The following is a 15,000-nucleotide window of genomic DNA, read 5'->3' as shown; positions in this document are numbered from 1 at the left end:
TTCCACACACGTGTTTGTTCAGCCACGTCAGGACTCTTGCCTAGTTGCGAGACACAACTCGGGATTCTCCTCGAGGCTTGGCAAGGCAATTGGGACGCCTCTCCAGCTGAGGCGGGAGACCAAGGGTCCCTTTCCACGTGCCACAGGAATCCTGGGACTCCTATCAAGTTTCACGAGGAGTCAGGCATCGTCTCCTTTGGAGGCACTGATCTCGGCGTACCTCTGGAGTTCTCAAAGGATGTGAGGCCTTCGGTCCCGATGAGGTGGGGAACTAGGTGTTTCTCTGTGGTCGCCACAGGGGATTCAGACATCCTTTCATCTTGGGAGATGCAAGACGAGCCTGCATTCAAGTCACTGCAGGGATATCCAGCCTTATTTCGCGTCAGGGCATCGCGGTGTCCATTCCACTTGAGGCCGCAAACTCAGGGTCCCTCTCACATACCTAGAGCTGAGAGAAGCCTCCTCTTGAGGTGCTTGTGGTAAGGTGGTATTCCTCTGGAGTCGAAGCCAGGGACTAACCTCTCATCTCGAGTTGATTTTTGGCCCACGGAGCTCTTTCGTGTTGCTACAGTGACCTCAGGATCCCTCTAGCCTTGAAACAGTGTTCTTGGGGTTTCTCTGGAGTGCCATCAAGGAAATCAAGGCTCCTTTCATGTGTGATGTGCAACACGGAATTGCTCTGCACGCAGTGCAGGGGAATCGGGCCTCATCTTGCGGCGAGGGGGAAGTCTCATGATTTTTCTCGAGTTGCGGCGGGAACCTGGGGTATATTCTCGAGTTACAACGGGGATGGCCCTTCCACCCACGTGTTTCTTCAGCCACGTCAGGACTCCTGCCTAGTTGCGAGGGACAACTCTGGATTCTCCTCGAGGCTTGGCAGGGCAATTGGGACGCCTCTCCAGCTGAGGCGGGAGACCAAGTGTCCCTTTCCAAGTGCCACAGGAATCCTGGGACTCCTATCAAGTTTCACGAGGAGTCAGGCATCGTCTCCTTTGGAGGCACTGATCTCCGCGTACCTCTGGAGTTTTCAAAGGATGTGAGGCTATCGGTCGCGATGAGGTGGGGAACTAAGTCTTTCTCTGTGCTTTCCACAGGGGATTCAGACATCCTTTCGTCCTGGGAGATGCAAGACGAGCCTGCATTGAAGTCACTGCAGGGATATCCGGCCTTATTTCGAGTCAGGGCATCGCGGTGTCCATTCCACTTGAGGCCGCAAACTCAGGGTCCCTCTCACATACCTAGAGCTGAGAGAAGCCTCCTCTTGAGGTGCTTGTGGTAAGGTGGTATTCCTCTGGAGACGAATCCAGGGACTAACCTCTCTTTTCGAGTTGATTTTTGGTCCACAGAGTTCTTTCGTGTTGCTACAGTGACCTCAGGATCCCTCTATCCTTGAAACAATGTTCTTGGGGATTCTCTGGAGTGCCATCAAGGAAATCAAGGCTCCTTTCATGTGTGATGTGCAAGACGGAATTGCTCTGCACGCAGTGCAGGGGAATCGGGCCTCATCTCGCATCGAGGGGGAAGTCTCATGGTTTTTCTCGAGTTGCGGCGGGAACCTGGGGTATATTCTCGAGTTACGACGGGGATGGCCCTTCCACCCACGTGTTTGTTCATCCACGTCAGGACTCCTGCCTAGTTGCGAGGGACAACTCGGGATTCTCCTCGAGGCTTGGCAGGGCAATTGGAACGCCTCTCCAGCTGAGGCGGGAGACCAAGGATCCCTTTCCACGTGCCACAAGAATCCTGGGACTCCTATGAAGTTTCACGAGGAGTCAGGCATCGTCTCCTTTGGAGGCACTGATCTCCGCGTACCTCTGGAGTTTTCAAAGGATGTGAGGCCTCTGGTCGCGATGAGGTGGGGAACTAGGTGTTTCTCTGTGGTCTCCACAGGGGATTCAGACATCCTTTCTTCTTGGGAGATGCAAGACGAGCCTGCATTCAAGTCACTGCAGGGATATCCAGCTTTATTTCGAGTCAGGGCATCGCGGTGTCCATTCCACTTGAGGCCGCAAACTCAGGATCCCTCTCACGTACCTAGAGCTGAGAGAAGCCTCCTCTTGAGGTGCTTGTGGTAAGGTGGTATTCCTCAGGAGTCGAAGCCAGGGACTAACCTCTCATCTCGAGTTGATTCTTGGTCCACGGAGCTCTTTCGTGTTGCTACAGTGACCTCAGGATCCCTCTATCCTTGAAACAGTGTTCTTGGGGTTTCTCTGGAGTGCCATGAAGGAAATCAAGGCTCCTTTCATGTGTGATGTGCAACACGGAATTGCTCTGCACGCAGTGCAGGGGAATCGGGCCTCATCTCGCGGCGAGGGGGAAGTCTCATGGTTTTTCTCGAGTTGCGGCGGGAACCTGGGGTATATTCTCGAGTTACGACGGGGATGGCCCTTCCACCCACGTGTTTCTTCAGCGACGTCAGGACTCTCTGCCTACTTTCGAGGGACAACTCGGGATTCTCCTCGAGGCTTTGCAGGGCAATTGGGACGCCTCTCCAGCTGAGACGGGAGACCAAGTGTCCCTTTCCACGTGCCACAGGAATCCTGGGTCTCCTATCAAGTTTTGCGAGGAGTCAGGCATCGTCTCCTTTGGAGGCACTGATCTCCGCATACCTCTGGAGTTTTCAAAGGATGTGAGGCCTCCGGTCGCGATGAGGTGGGGAACTAGGTCTTTCTCTGTGGTCTCCACAGGGGATTCAGATACCCTTTCGTCTTGGGAGATGCAAGACGAGCCTGCATTCCAGTCACTGCAGGGATATCCGGCCTTATTTCGAGTCAGGGCATCGCGGTGTCCATTCCACTTGAGGCCGCAAACTCAGGGTCCCTCTCACATACCTAGAGCTGAGAGAAGCCTCCTCTTGAGGTGCTTGTGGTAAGGTGGTATTCCTCTGGAGTCGAAGCCAGGGACTAACCTCTCATCTCGAGTTGATTTTTGGTCCACGGAGCTCTTTCGTGTTGCTACAGTGACCTCAGGATCCCTCTAGCCTTGAAACAGTGTTCTTGGGGTTTCTCTGGAGTGCCATGAAGGAAATCAAGGCTCCTTTCATGTGTGATGTGCAACACAGAATTGCTCTGCACGCAGTGCAGGGGAATCGGGCCTCATCTCGCGGCGAGGGGGAAGTCTCATGGTTTTTCTCGAGTTGCGGCGGGAACCTGGGGTATATTCTCCAGTTACGACGGGGATGGCCCTTCCACCCACGTGTTTCTTCAGCGACGTCAGGACTCCTGCCTAGTTGCGAGGGACAACTCTGGATTCTCCTCGAGGCTTGGCAGGGCAATTGGGACGCCTCTCCAGCTGAGGCGGGAGACCAAGTGTCCCTTTCCAAGTGCCACAGGAATCCTGGGACTCCTATCAAGTTTCACGAGGAGTCAGGCATCGTCTCCTTTGGAGGCACTGATCTCCGCGTACCTCTGGAGTTTTCAAAGGATGTGAGGCTATCGGTCGCGATGAGGTGGGGAACTAAGTCTTTCTCTGTGCTTTCCACAGGGGATTCAGACATCCTTTCGTCCTGGGAGATGCAAGACGAGCCTGCATTCAAGTCACTGCAGGGATATCCGGCCTTATTTCGAGTCAGGGCATCGCGGTGTCCATTCCACTTGAGGCCGCAAACTCAGGGTCCCTCTCACATACCTAGAGCTGAGAGAAGCCTCCTCTTGAGGTGCTTGTGGTAAGTTGGTATTCCTCTGGAGACGAATCCAGGGACTAACCTCTCTTTTCGAGTTGATTTTTGGTCCACAGAGTTCTTTCGTGTTGCTACAGTGACCTCAGGATCCCTCTATCCTTGAAACAGTGTTCTTGGGGTTTCTCTGGAGTGCCATCAAGGAAATCAAGGTTCCTTTCATGTGTGATGTGCAACACGGAATTGCTCTGAAAGCAGTACAGGGGAATCGGGCCTCATCTCGCATCGAGGGGGAAGTCTCATGGTTTTTCTCGAGTTGCGGCGGGAACCTGGGGTATATTCTCGAGTTACGACGGGGATGGCCCTTCCACCCACGTGTTTGTTCAGCCACGTCAGGACTCCTGCCTAGTTACGAGGGACAACTCGGGATTCTCCTCGAGGCTTGGCAGGGCAATTGGAACGCCTCTCCAGCTGAGGCGGGAGACCAAGGGTCCCTTTCCACGTGCCACTAGAATCCTGGGACTCCTATCAAGTTTCACGAGGAGTCAGGCATCGTCTCCTTTGGAGGCACTGATCTCCACGTACCTCTGGAATTTTCAAAGGATGTGAGGCCTCCGGTCGCGATGAGGTGGGGAACTAGGTGTTTCTCTGTGGTCTCCACAGGGGATTCAGACATCCTTTCTTCTTGGGAGATGCAAGACGAGCCTGCATTTAAGTCACTGGAGGGATATCCGGCCTTATTTTGAGTCAGGCATCGCGGTGTCCATTCCACTTGAGGCCGCAAACTCAGGATCCCTCTCACATACCTAGAGCTGAGAGAAGCCTCCTCTTGAGGTGCTTGTGGTAAGGTGGTATTCCTCAGGAGTCGAAGCCAGGGACTAACCTCTCATCTCGTGTTGATTCTTGGTCCACGGAGCTCTTTCGTGTTGCTACAGTGACCTCAGGATCCCTCTAGCGTTGAAACAGTGTTCTTGGGGTTTCTCTGTAGTGCCATCAAGGAAATCAAGGCTCCTTTCATGTGTGATGTGCAACACGGAATTGCTCTGCACGCAGTGCAGGGGAATCGGGCCTCATCTCGCGGCGAGGGGGAAGTCTCATGGTTTTTCTCGAGTTGCGGCGGGAACCTGGGGTATATTCTCGAGTTACGACGGGGATGGCCCTTCCACTCACGTGTGTGTTCAGCCATGTCAGGACTCCTGCCTAGTTGCGAGGGACAACTCGGGATTCTCCTCGAGGCTTGGCAGGGCAATTGGTACGCCTCTCCAGCTGAGACGGGAGACCAAGGGTCCCTTTCCACGTGCCACAGGAATCCTGGGTCTCCTATCAAGTTTCACGAGGAGTCAGGCATCGTCTCCTTTGGAGGCACTGATCTCCGCATACCTCTGGAGTTTTCAAAGGATTTGAGGCCTCCTGTCGCGATGAGGTGGGGAACTAGGTCTTTCTCTGTGGTCTCCACAGGGGATTCAGACACCCTTTCGTCTTGGGAGATGCAAGATGAGCCTTCATTCCAGTCACTGCAGGGATATCCGGCCTTATTTCGAGTCAGGGCATCGCGGTGTCCATTCCACTTGAGGCCGCAAACTCAGGGTCCCTCTCACATACCTAGAGCTGAGAGAAGCCTCCTCTTGAGGTGCTTGTGGTAAGGTGGTATTCCTCTGGAGACGAATCCAGGGACTAACCTCTCTTTTCGAGTTGATTTTTGGTCCACAGAGTTCTTTCGTGTTGCTACAGTGACCTCAGGATCCCTCTAGCCTTGAAACAGTGTTCTTGGGGTTTCTCTGGAGTGCCATCAAGGAAATCAAGGCTCCTTTCATGTGTGATGTGCAAGACGGAATTGCTCTGCACGCAGTACAGGGGAATCGGGCCTCATCTCGCATCGAGGGGGAAGTCTCATGGTTTTTCTCGAGTTGCGGCGGGAACCTGGGGTATATTCGCGAGTTACGACGGGGATGGCCTTTCCACCCACGTGTTTCTTCAGCCACGTCAGGACTCCTGCCTAGTTGCGAGGGACAACTCGGGATTCTCCTCGAGGCTTGGCAGGACAATTGGAACGCCTCTTCAGCTGAGGTGGGAGACCAAGGGTCCCTTTCCACGTGCCACAAGAATCCTGGGACTCCTATCAAGTTTCACGAGGAGTCAGGCATCGTCTCCTTTGGAGGCACTGATCTCCGCGTACCTCTGGAGTTTTCAAAGGATGTGAGGCCTCCGGTCGCGATGAGGTGGGGAACTAGGTGTTTCTCTGTGGTCTCCACAGGGGACTCAGACATCCTTTCTTCTTGGGAGATGCAAGACGAGCCTGCATTCAAGTCACTGCAGGGATATCCGGCCTTATTTCGAGTCAGGGCATCGCGGTGTCCATTCCACTTGAGGCCGCAAACTCAGGGTCCCTCTCACATACCTAGAGCTGAGAGAAGCCTCCTCTTGAGGTGCTTATGGTAAGGTGGTATTCCTCTGGAGTCGACGCCAGGGACTAACCTCTCATCTCGTGTTGATTCTTGGTCCACGGAGCTCTTTCGTGTTGCTACAGTGACCTCAGGATCCCTCTATCCTTGAAACAGTGTTCTTGGGGTTTCTCTGGAGTGCCATCAAGGAAATCAAGGCTCCTTTCATGTGTGATGTGCAACACGGAATTGCTCTGCACGCAGTTCAGGGGAATCGGGCCTCATCTCGCGGCGAGGGGGAAGTCTCATGGTTTTTCTCGATTTGCGGCGGGAACCTGGGGTATATTCTCGAGTTACGACGGGGATGGCCCTTCCACACACGTGTGTGTTCAGCCATGTCAGGACTCCTGCCTAGTTGCGAGGGACAACTCGGGATTCTCCTCGAGGCTTTGCAGGGCAATTGGGACGCCTCTCCAGCTGAGACGGGAGACCAAGGGTCCCTTTCCACGTGCCACAGGAATCCTGGGTCTCCTATCAAGTTTCACGAGGAGTCAGGCATCGTCTCCTTTGGAGGCACTGATCTCCGCATACCTCTGGAGTTTTCAAAGGATTTGAGGCCCCCGGTCGCGATGAGGTGGGGAACTAGGTCCTTCTCTGTGGCCTCCACAGGGGATTCAGACACCCTTTCGTCTTGGGAGATGCAAGACGAGCCTGCATTCCAGTCACTGCAGGGATATCCGGCCTTATTTCGAGTCAGGGCATCGCGGTGTCCATTCCACTTGAGGCCGCAAACTCAGGGTCCCTCTCACATACCTAGAGCTGAGAGAAGCCTCCTCGTGAGGTGCTTGTGGTAAGGTGGTATTCCTCAGGAGTCGAAGCCAGGGACTAACCTCTCATCTCGAGTTGATTTTTGGTCCACGGAGCTCTTTCGTGTTGCTACAGTGACCTCAGGATCCCTGTAGCCTTGAAACAGTGTTCTTGGGGTTTCTCTGCAGTGCCATCAAGGAAATCAAGGCTCCTTTCATGTGTGATGTGCAACACAGAATTGCTCTGCACGCAGTGCAGGGGAATCGGGCCTCATCTCGCGGCGAGGGGGAAGTCTCATGGTTTTTCTCGAGTTGCGACGGGAACCTGGGGTATATTCTCCAGTTACGACGGGGATGGCCCTTCCACCCACGTGTTTCTTCAGCGACGTCAGGACTCCTGCCTAGTTGCGAGGGACAACTCTGGATTCTCCTCGAGGCTTGGCAGGGCAATTGGGACGCCTCTCCAGCTGAGGCGGGAGACCAAGTGTCCCTTTCCAAGTGCCACAGGAATCCTGGGACTCCTATCAAGTTTCACGAGGAGTCAGGCATCGTCTCCTTTGGAGGCACTGATCTCCGCGTACCTCTGGAGTTTTCAAAGGATGTGAGGCTATCGGTCGCGATGAGGTGGGGAACTAAGTCTTTCTCTGTGCTTTCCACAGGGGATTCAGACATCCTTTCGTCCTGGGAGATGCAAGACGAGCCTGCATTGAAGTCACTGCAGGGATATCCGGCCTTATTTCGAGTCAGGGCATCGCGGTGTCCATTCCACTTGAGGCCGCAAACTCAGGGTCCCTCTCACATACCTAGAGCTGAGAGAAGCCTCCTCTTGAGGTGCTTGTGGTAAGGTGGTATTCCTCTGGAGACGAATTCAGGGACTAACCTCTCTTTTCGAGTTGATTTTTGGTCCACAGGGTTCTTTCGTGTTGCTACAATGACCTCAGGATCCCTCTATCCTTGAAACAGTGTTCTTGGGGTTTCTCTGGAGTGCCATCAAGGAAATCAAGGCTCCTTTCATGTGTGATGTGCAAGACGGAATGCTCTGCACGCAGTACAGGGGAATCGGGCCTCATCTCGCATCGAGGGGGAAGTCTCATGGTTTTTCTCGAGTTGCGGCGGGAACCTGGGGTATATTCTCGAGTTACGAAGGGGATGGCCCTTCCACCCACGTGTTTGTTCAGCCACGTCAGGACTCCTGCCTAGTTGCGAGGGACAACTCGGGGTTCTCCTCGAGGCTTGGCAGGGCAATTGGGACGCCTCTCCAGCTGAGACGGGAGACCAAGGGTCCCTTTCCACGTGCCACAGGAATCCTGGGACTCCTATCAAGTTTCACGAGGAGTCAGGCATCGTCTCCTTTGGAGGCACTGATCTCCACGTACCTCTGGAATTTTCAAAGGATGTGAGGCCTCCGGTCGCGATGAGGTGGGGAACTAGGTGTTTCTCTGTGGTCTCCACAGGGGATTCAGACATCCTTTCTTCTTGGGAGATGCAAGACGAGCCTGCATTTAAGTCAGTGGAGGGATATCCGGCCTTATTTTGAGTCAGGGCATCGCGGTGTCCATTCCACTTGAGGCCGCAAACTCAGGATCCCTCTCACATACCTAGAGCTGAGAGAAGCCTCCTCTTGAGGTGCTTGTGGTAAGGTGGTATTCCTCAGGAGTCGAAGCCAGGGACTAACCTCTCATCTCGTGTTGATTCTTGGTCCCCGGAGCTCTTTCGTGTTGCTACAGTGACCTCAGGATCCCTCTAGCCTTGAAACAGTGTTCTTGGGGTTTCTCTGGAGTGCCATCAAGGAAATCAAGGCTCCTTTCATGTGTGATGTGCAACACGGAATTGCTCTGCATGCAGTGCAGGGGAATCGGGCCTCATCTCGCGGCGAGGGGGAAGTCTCATGGTTTTTCTCGAGTTGCGGCGGGAACCTGGGGTATATTCTCGAGTTACGACGGGGATGGCCCTTCCACACACGTGTGTGTTCAGCCATGTCAGGACTCCTGCCTAGTTGCGAGGGACAACTCGGGATTCTCCTCGAGGCTTGGCAGGGCAATTGGGACGCCTCTCCAGCTGAGACGGGAGACCAAGGGTCCCTTTCCAAGTGCCACAGGAATCCTGGGTCTCCTATCAAGTTTCACGAGGGTCAGGCATCGTCACCTTTGGAGGCACTGATCTCCGCATACCTCTGGAGTTTTCAAAGGATTTGAGGCCTCCTGTCGCGATGAGGTGGGGAACTAGGTCTTTCTCTGTGGTCTCCACAGGGGATTCAGACACCCTTTCGTCTTGGGAGATGCAAGACGAGCCTGCATTCAAGTCACTGCAGGGATATCCAGCCTTATTTCGCGTCAGGGCATCGCGGTGTCCATTCCACTTGAGGCCGCAAACTCAGGGTCCCTCTCACATACCTAGAGCTGAGAGAAGCCTCCTCTTGAGGTGCTTGTGGTAAGGTGGTATTCCTCTGGAGTCGAAGCCAGGGACTAACCTCTCATCTCGAGTTGATTTTTGGCCCACGGAGCTCTTTCGTGTTGCTACAGTGACCTCAGGATCCCTCTAGCCTTGAAACAGTGTTCTTGGGGTTTCTCTGGAGTGCCATCAAGGAAATCAAGGCTCCTTTCATGTGTGATGTGCAACACGGAATTGCTCTGCACGCAGTGCAGGGGAATCGGGCCTCATCTCGCGGCGAGGGGGAAGTCTCATGGTTTTTCTCGAGTTGCGGCGGGAACCTGGGGTATATTCTCGAGTTACGACGGGGATGGCCCTTCCACACACGTGTTTGTTCAGCCACGTCAGGACTCTTGCCAAGTTGCGAGACACAACTCGGGATTCTCCTCGAGGCTTGGCAAGGCAATTGGGACGCCTCTCCAGCTGAGGCGGGAGACCAAGGGTCCCTTTCCACGTGCCACAGGAATCCTGGGACTCCTATCAAGTTTCACGAGGAGTCAGGCATCGTCTCCTTTGGAGGCACTGATCTCCGCGTACCTCTGGAGTTTTCAAAGGATGTGAGGCTATCGGTCGCGATGAGGTGGGGAACTAAGTCTTTCTCTGTGCTTTCCACAGGGGATTCAGACATCCTTTCGTCCTGGGAGATGCAAGACGAGCCTGCATTGAAGTCACTGCAGGGATATCCGGCCTTATTTCGAGTCAGGGCATCGCGGTGTCCATTCCACTTGAGGCCGCAAACTCAGGGTCCCTCTCACATACCTAGAGCTGAGAGAAGCCTCCTCTTGAGGTGCTTGTGGTAAGGTGGTATTCCTCTGGAGACGAATTCAGGGACTAACCTCTCTTTTCGAGTTGATTTTTGGTCCACAGGGTTCTTTCGTGTTGCTACAATGACCTCAGGATCCCTCTATCCTTGAAACAGTGTTCTTGGGGTTTCTCTGGAGTGCCATCAAGGAAATCAAGGCTCCTTTCATGTGTGATGTGCAAGACGGAATGCTCTGCACGCAGTACAGGGGAATCGGGCCTCATCTCGCATCGAGGGGGAAGTCTCATGGTTTTTCTCGAGTTGCGGCGGGAACCTGGGGTATATTCTCGAGTTACGAGGGGGATGGCCCTTCTACCCACGTGTTTGTTCAGCCACGTCAGGACTCCTGCCTAGTTGCGAGGGACAACTCGGGATTCTCCTCGAGGCTTGGCAGGGCAATTGGAACGCCTCTCCAGCTGAGGCGGGAGACCAAGGGTCCCTTTCCACGTGCCACAAGAATCCTGGGACTCCTATCAAGTTTCACGAGGAGTCAGGCATCGTCTCCTTTGTAGGCACTGATCTCCAAGTACCTCTGGAATTTTCAAAGGATGTGAGGACTCTGGTCGCGATGAGGTGGGGAACTAGGTGTTTCTCTGCGGTCTCCACAGGGGATTCAGACATCCTTTCTTCTTGGGAGATGCAAGATGAGCCTGCATTCAAGTCACTGCAGGGATATCCAGCTTTATTTCGAGTCAGGGCATTGCGGTGTCCATTCCACTTGAGGCCGCAAACTCAGGATCCCTCTCACGTACCTAGAGCTGAGAGAAGCCTCCTCTTGAGGTGCTTGTGGTAAGGTGGTATTCCTCAGGAGTCGAAGCCAGGGACTAACCTCTCATCTCGTGTTGATTCTTGGTCCACGGAGCTCTTTCGTGTTGCTACAGTGACCTCAGGATCCCTCTAGCCTTGAAACAGTGTTCTTGGGGTTTCTCTGGAGTGCCATCAAGGAAATCAAGGCTCCTTTCATGTGTGATGTGCAACACGGAATTGCTCTGCACGCAGTGCAGGGGAATCGGGCCTCATCTCGCGGCGAGGGGGAAGTCTCATGGTTTTTCTCGAGTTGCGGCGGGAACCTGGGGTATATTCTCGAGTTACGACGGGGATGGCCCTTCCACACACGTGTGTGTTCAGCCATGTCAGGGCTCCTGCCTAGTTGCGAGGGACAACTCGGGATTCTCCTCGAGGCTTGGCAGGGCAATTGGGACGCCTCTCCAGCTGAGACGGGAGACCAAGGGTCCCTTTCCACGTGCCACAGGAATCCTGGGTCTCCTATCAAGTTTCACGAGGAGTCAGGCATCGTCTCCTTTGGAGGCACTGATCTCCGCATACCTCTGGAGTTTTCAAAGGATTTGAGGCCTCCTGTCGCGATGAGGTGGGGAACTAGGTCTTTCTCTGTGGTCTCCACAGGGGATTCAGACACCCTTTCGTCTTGGGAGATGCAAGACGAGCCTGCATTCCAGTCACTGCAGGGATATCCGGCCTTATGTCGAGTCAGGGCATCGCGGTGTCCATTCCACTTGAGGCCGCAAACTCAGGGTCCCTCTCACATACCTAGAGCTGAGAGAAGCCTCCTCTTGAGGTGCTGTGGTAAGGTGGTATTCCCCTGGAGTCGAAGCCAGGGACTAACCTCTCATCTCGAGTTGATTTTTGGCCCACGGAGCTCTTTCGTGTTGCTACAGTGACCTCAGGATCCCTCTAGCCTTGAAACAGTGTTCTTGGGGTTTCTCTGGAGTGCCATCAAGGAAATCAAGGCTCCTTTCATGTGTGATGTGCAACACGGAATTGCTCTGCACGCAGTGCAGGGGAATCGGGCCTCATCTCGCGGCGAGGGGGAAGTCTCATGGTTTTTCTCGAGTTGCGGCGGGAACTTGGGGTATATTCGCGAGTTACGACGGGGATGGCCTTTCCACCCACGTGTTTCTTCAGCCACGTCAGGACTCCTGCCTAGTTGCGAGGGACAACTCGGGATTCTCCTCGAGGCTTGGCAGGACAATTGGAACGCCTCTCCAGCTGAGGTGGGAGACCAAGGGTCCCTTTCCACGTGCCACAAGAATCCTGGGACTCCTATCAAGTTTCACGAGGAGTCAGGCATCGTCTCCTTTGGAGGCACTGATCTCCGCGTACCTCTGGAGTTTTCAAAGGATGTGAGGCCTCCGGTCGCGATGAGGTGGGGAACTAGGTGTTTCTCTGTGGTCTCCACAGGGGACTCAGACATCCTTTCTTCTTGGGAGATGCAAGACGAGCCTGCATTCAAGTCACTGCAGGGATATCCGGCCTTATTTCGAGTCAGGGCATCGCGGTGTCCATTCCACTTGAGGCCGCAAACTCAGGGTCCCTCTCAAAAAACCTAGAGCTGAGAGAAGCCTCCTCTTGAGGTGCTTGTGGTAAGGTGGTATTCCTCTGGAGTCGAAGCCAGGGACTAACCTCTCATCTCGAGTTGATTTTTGGCCCACGGAGCTCTTTCGTGTTGCTACAGTGACCTCAGGATCCCTCTAGCCTTGAAACAGTGTTCTTGGGGTTTCTCTGGAGTGCCATCAAGGAAATCAAGGCTCCTTTCATGTGTGATGTGCAACACGGAATTGCTCTGCACGCAGTGCAGGGGAATCGGGCCTCATCTCGCGGCGAGGGGGAAGTCTCATGGTTTTTCTCGAGTTGCGGCGGGAACCTGGGGTATATTCTCGAGTTACGACGGGGATGGCCCTTCCACACACGTGTTTGTTCAGCCACGTCAGGACTCTTGCCTAGTTGCGAGACACAACTCGGGATTCTCCTCGAGGCTTGGCAAGGCAATTGGGACGCCTCTCCAGCTGAGGCGGGAGACCAAGGGTCCCTTTCCACGTGCCACAGGAATCCTGGGACTCTTATCAAGTTTCACGAGGAGTCAGTCATCGTCTCCTTTGGAGGCACTGATCTCCGCGTACCTCTGGAGTTTTCAAAGGATGTGAGGCCTCCGGTCGCGATGAGGTGGGGAACTAGGTCTTTCTCTGTGGTCTCCACAGGGGATTCAGACATCCTTTCATCTTGGGAGATGCAAGACGAGCCTGCATTCAAGTCCCTGCAGGGATATCCAGCCTTATTTCGCGTAAGGGCATCGCGGTGTACATTCCACTTGAGGCCGCAAACTCAGGGTCCCTCTCACATACCTAGAGCTGAGAGAAGCCTCCTCTTGCGGTTCTTGTGGTAAGGTGGTATTCCTCTGGAGTCGAAGCCAGGGACTAACCTCTCATCTCGAGTTGATTTTTGGCCCACGGAGCTCTTTCGTGTTGCTACAGTGACCTCAGGATCCCTCTAGCCTTGAAACAGTGTTCTTGGGGTTTCTCTGGAGTGCCATCAAGGAAATCAAGGCTCCTTTCATGTGTGATGTGCAACAAGGAATTGCTCTGCACGCAGTGCAGGGGAATCGGGCCTCATCTCGCGGCGAGGGGGAAGTCTCATGGTTTTTCTCGAGTTGTGGCGGGAACCTGGGGTATATTCTCGATTACGACGGGGATGGCCCTTCCACCCACGTGTTTCTTCAGCGATGTCAGGACTCCTGCCTAGTTGCGAGGGACAACTCGGGATTCTCCTCGAGGCTTGGCAGGGCAATTGGGACGCCTCTCCAGCTGAGGCGGGATACCAAGGGTCCCTTTCCAAGTGCCACAGGAATCGTGGGACTCCTATCAAGTTTCACGAGGAGTCAGGCATCGTCTCCTTTGGAGGCACTGATATCCGCGTACCTCTGGAGTTTTCAAAGGATGTGAGGCTATCGGTCGCGATGAGGTGGGGAACTAAGTCTTTCTCTGTGCTTTCCACAGGGGATTCAGACATCCTTTCGTCCTGGGAGATGCAAGACGAGCCTGCATTGAAGTCACTGCAGGGATATCCGGCCTTATTTCGAGTCAGGGCATCGCGGTGTCCATTCCACTTGAGGCCGCAAACTCAGGGTCCCTCTCACATACCTAGAGCTGAGAGAAGCCTCCTCTTGAGGTGCTTGTGGTAAGGTGGTATTCCTCTGGAGACGAATCCAGGGACTAACCTCTCTTTTCGAGTTGATTTTTGGTCCACAGAGTTCTTTCGTGTTGCTACAGTGACCTCAGGATCCCTCTAGCCTTGAAACAGTGTTCTTGGGGTTTCTCTCGAGTGCCATCAAGGAAATCAAGGCTCCTTTCATGTGTGATGTGCAAGACGGAATTGCTCTGCACGCAGTACAGGGGAATCGGGCCTCATCTCGCATCGAGGGGGAAGTCTCATGGTTTTTCTCGAGTTGCGGCGGGAACCTGGGGTATATTCTCGAGTTACGACGGGGATGGCCCTTCCACCCACGTGTTTGTTCAGCCACGTCAGGACTCCTGCCTAGTTGCGAGGGACAACTCGGGATTCTCCTCGAGGCTTGGCAGGGCAATTGGAACGCCTCTCCAGCTGAGGCGGGAGACCAAGGGTCCCTTTCCACGTGCCACAAGAATCCTGGGACTCCTATCAAGTTTCACGAGGCGTCAGGCATCGTCTCCTTTGGAGGCACTGATCTCCGCATACCTCTGGAATTTTCAAAGGATGTGAGGCCTCCGGTCGCGATCAGGTGGGGAACTAGGTCTTTCTCTGTGGTCTCCACAGGGGATTCAGACATCCTTTCTTCTTGGGAGATGCAAGACGAGCCTGCATTCAAGTCACTGCAGGGATATCCGGCCTTATTTCGAGTCAGGGCATCGCGGTGTCCATTCCACTTGAGGCGGCAAACTCAGGGTCCCTCTCACATACCTAGAGCTGAGAGAAGCCTCCTCTAGAGGTGCTTGTGGTAAGGTGGTATTCCTCAGGAGTCGAAGCCAGGGACTAACCTCTCATCTCGTGTTGATTCTTGGTCCACGGAGCTCTTTCGTGTTGCTACAGTGACCTCAGGATCCCTCTAGCCTTGAAACAGTGTTCTTGGGGTTTCTCTGGAGTGCCATCAAGGAAATCAAGGCTCCTTTCATGTGTGATGTGCAACACGGAATT

The sequence above is a fragment of the Cervus elaphus genome, unplaced genomic scaffold (genome assembly GCF_910594005.1).
Source record: "Cervus elaphus unplaced genomic scaffold, mCerEla1.1, whole genome shotgun sequence".
Taxonomy (NCBI): Eukaryota; Metazoa; Chordata; class Mammalia; order Artiodactyla; family Cervidae; genus Cervus; species Cervus elaphus.
Note: the sequence above shows the minus strand (reverse complement) of the source record.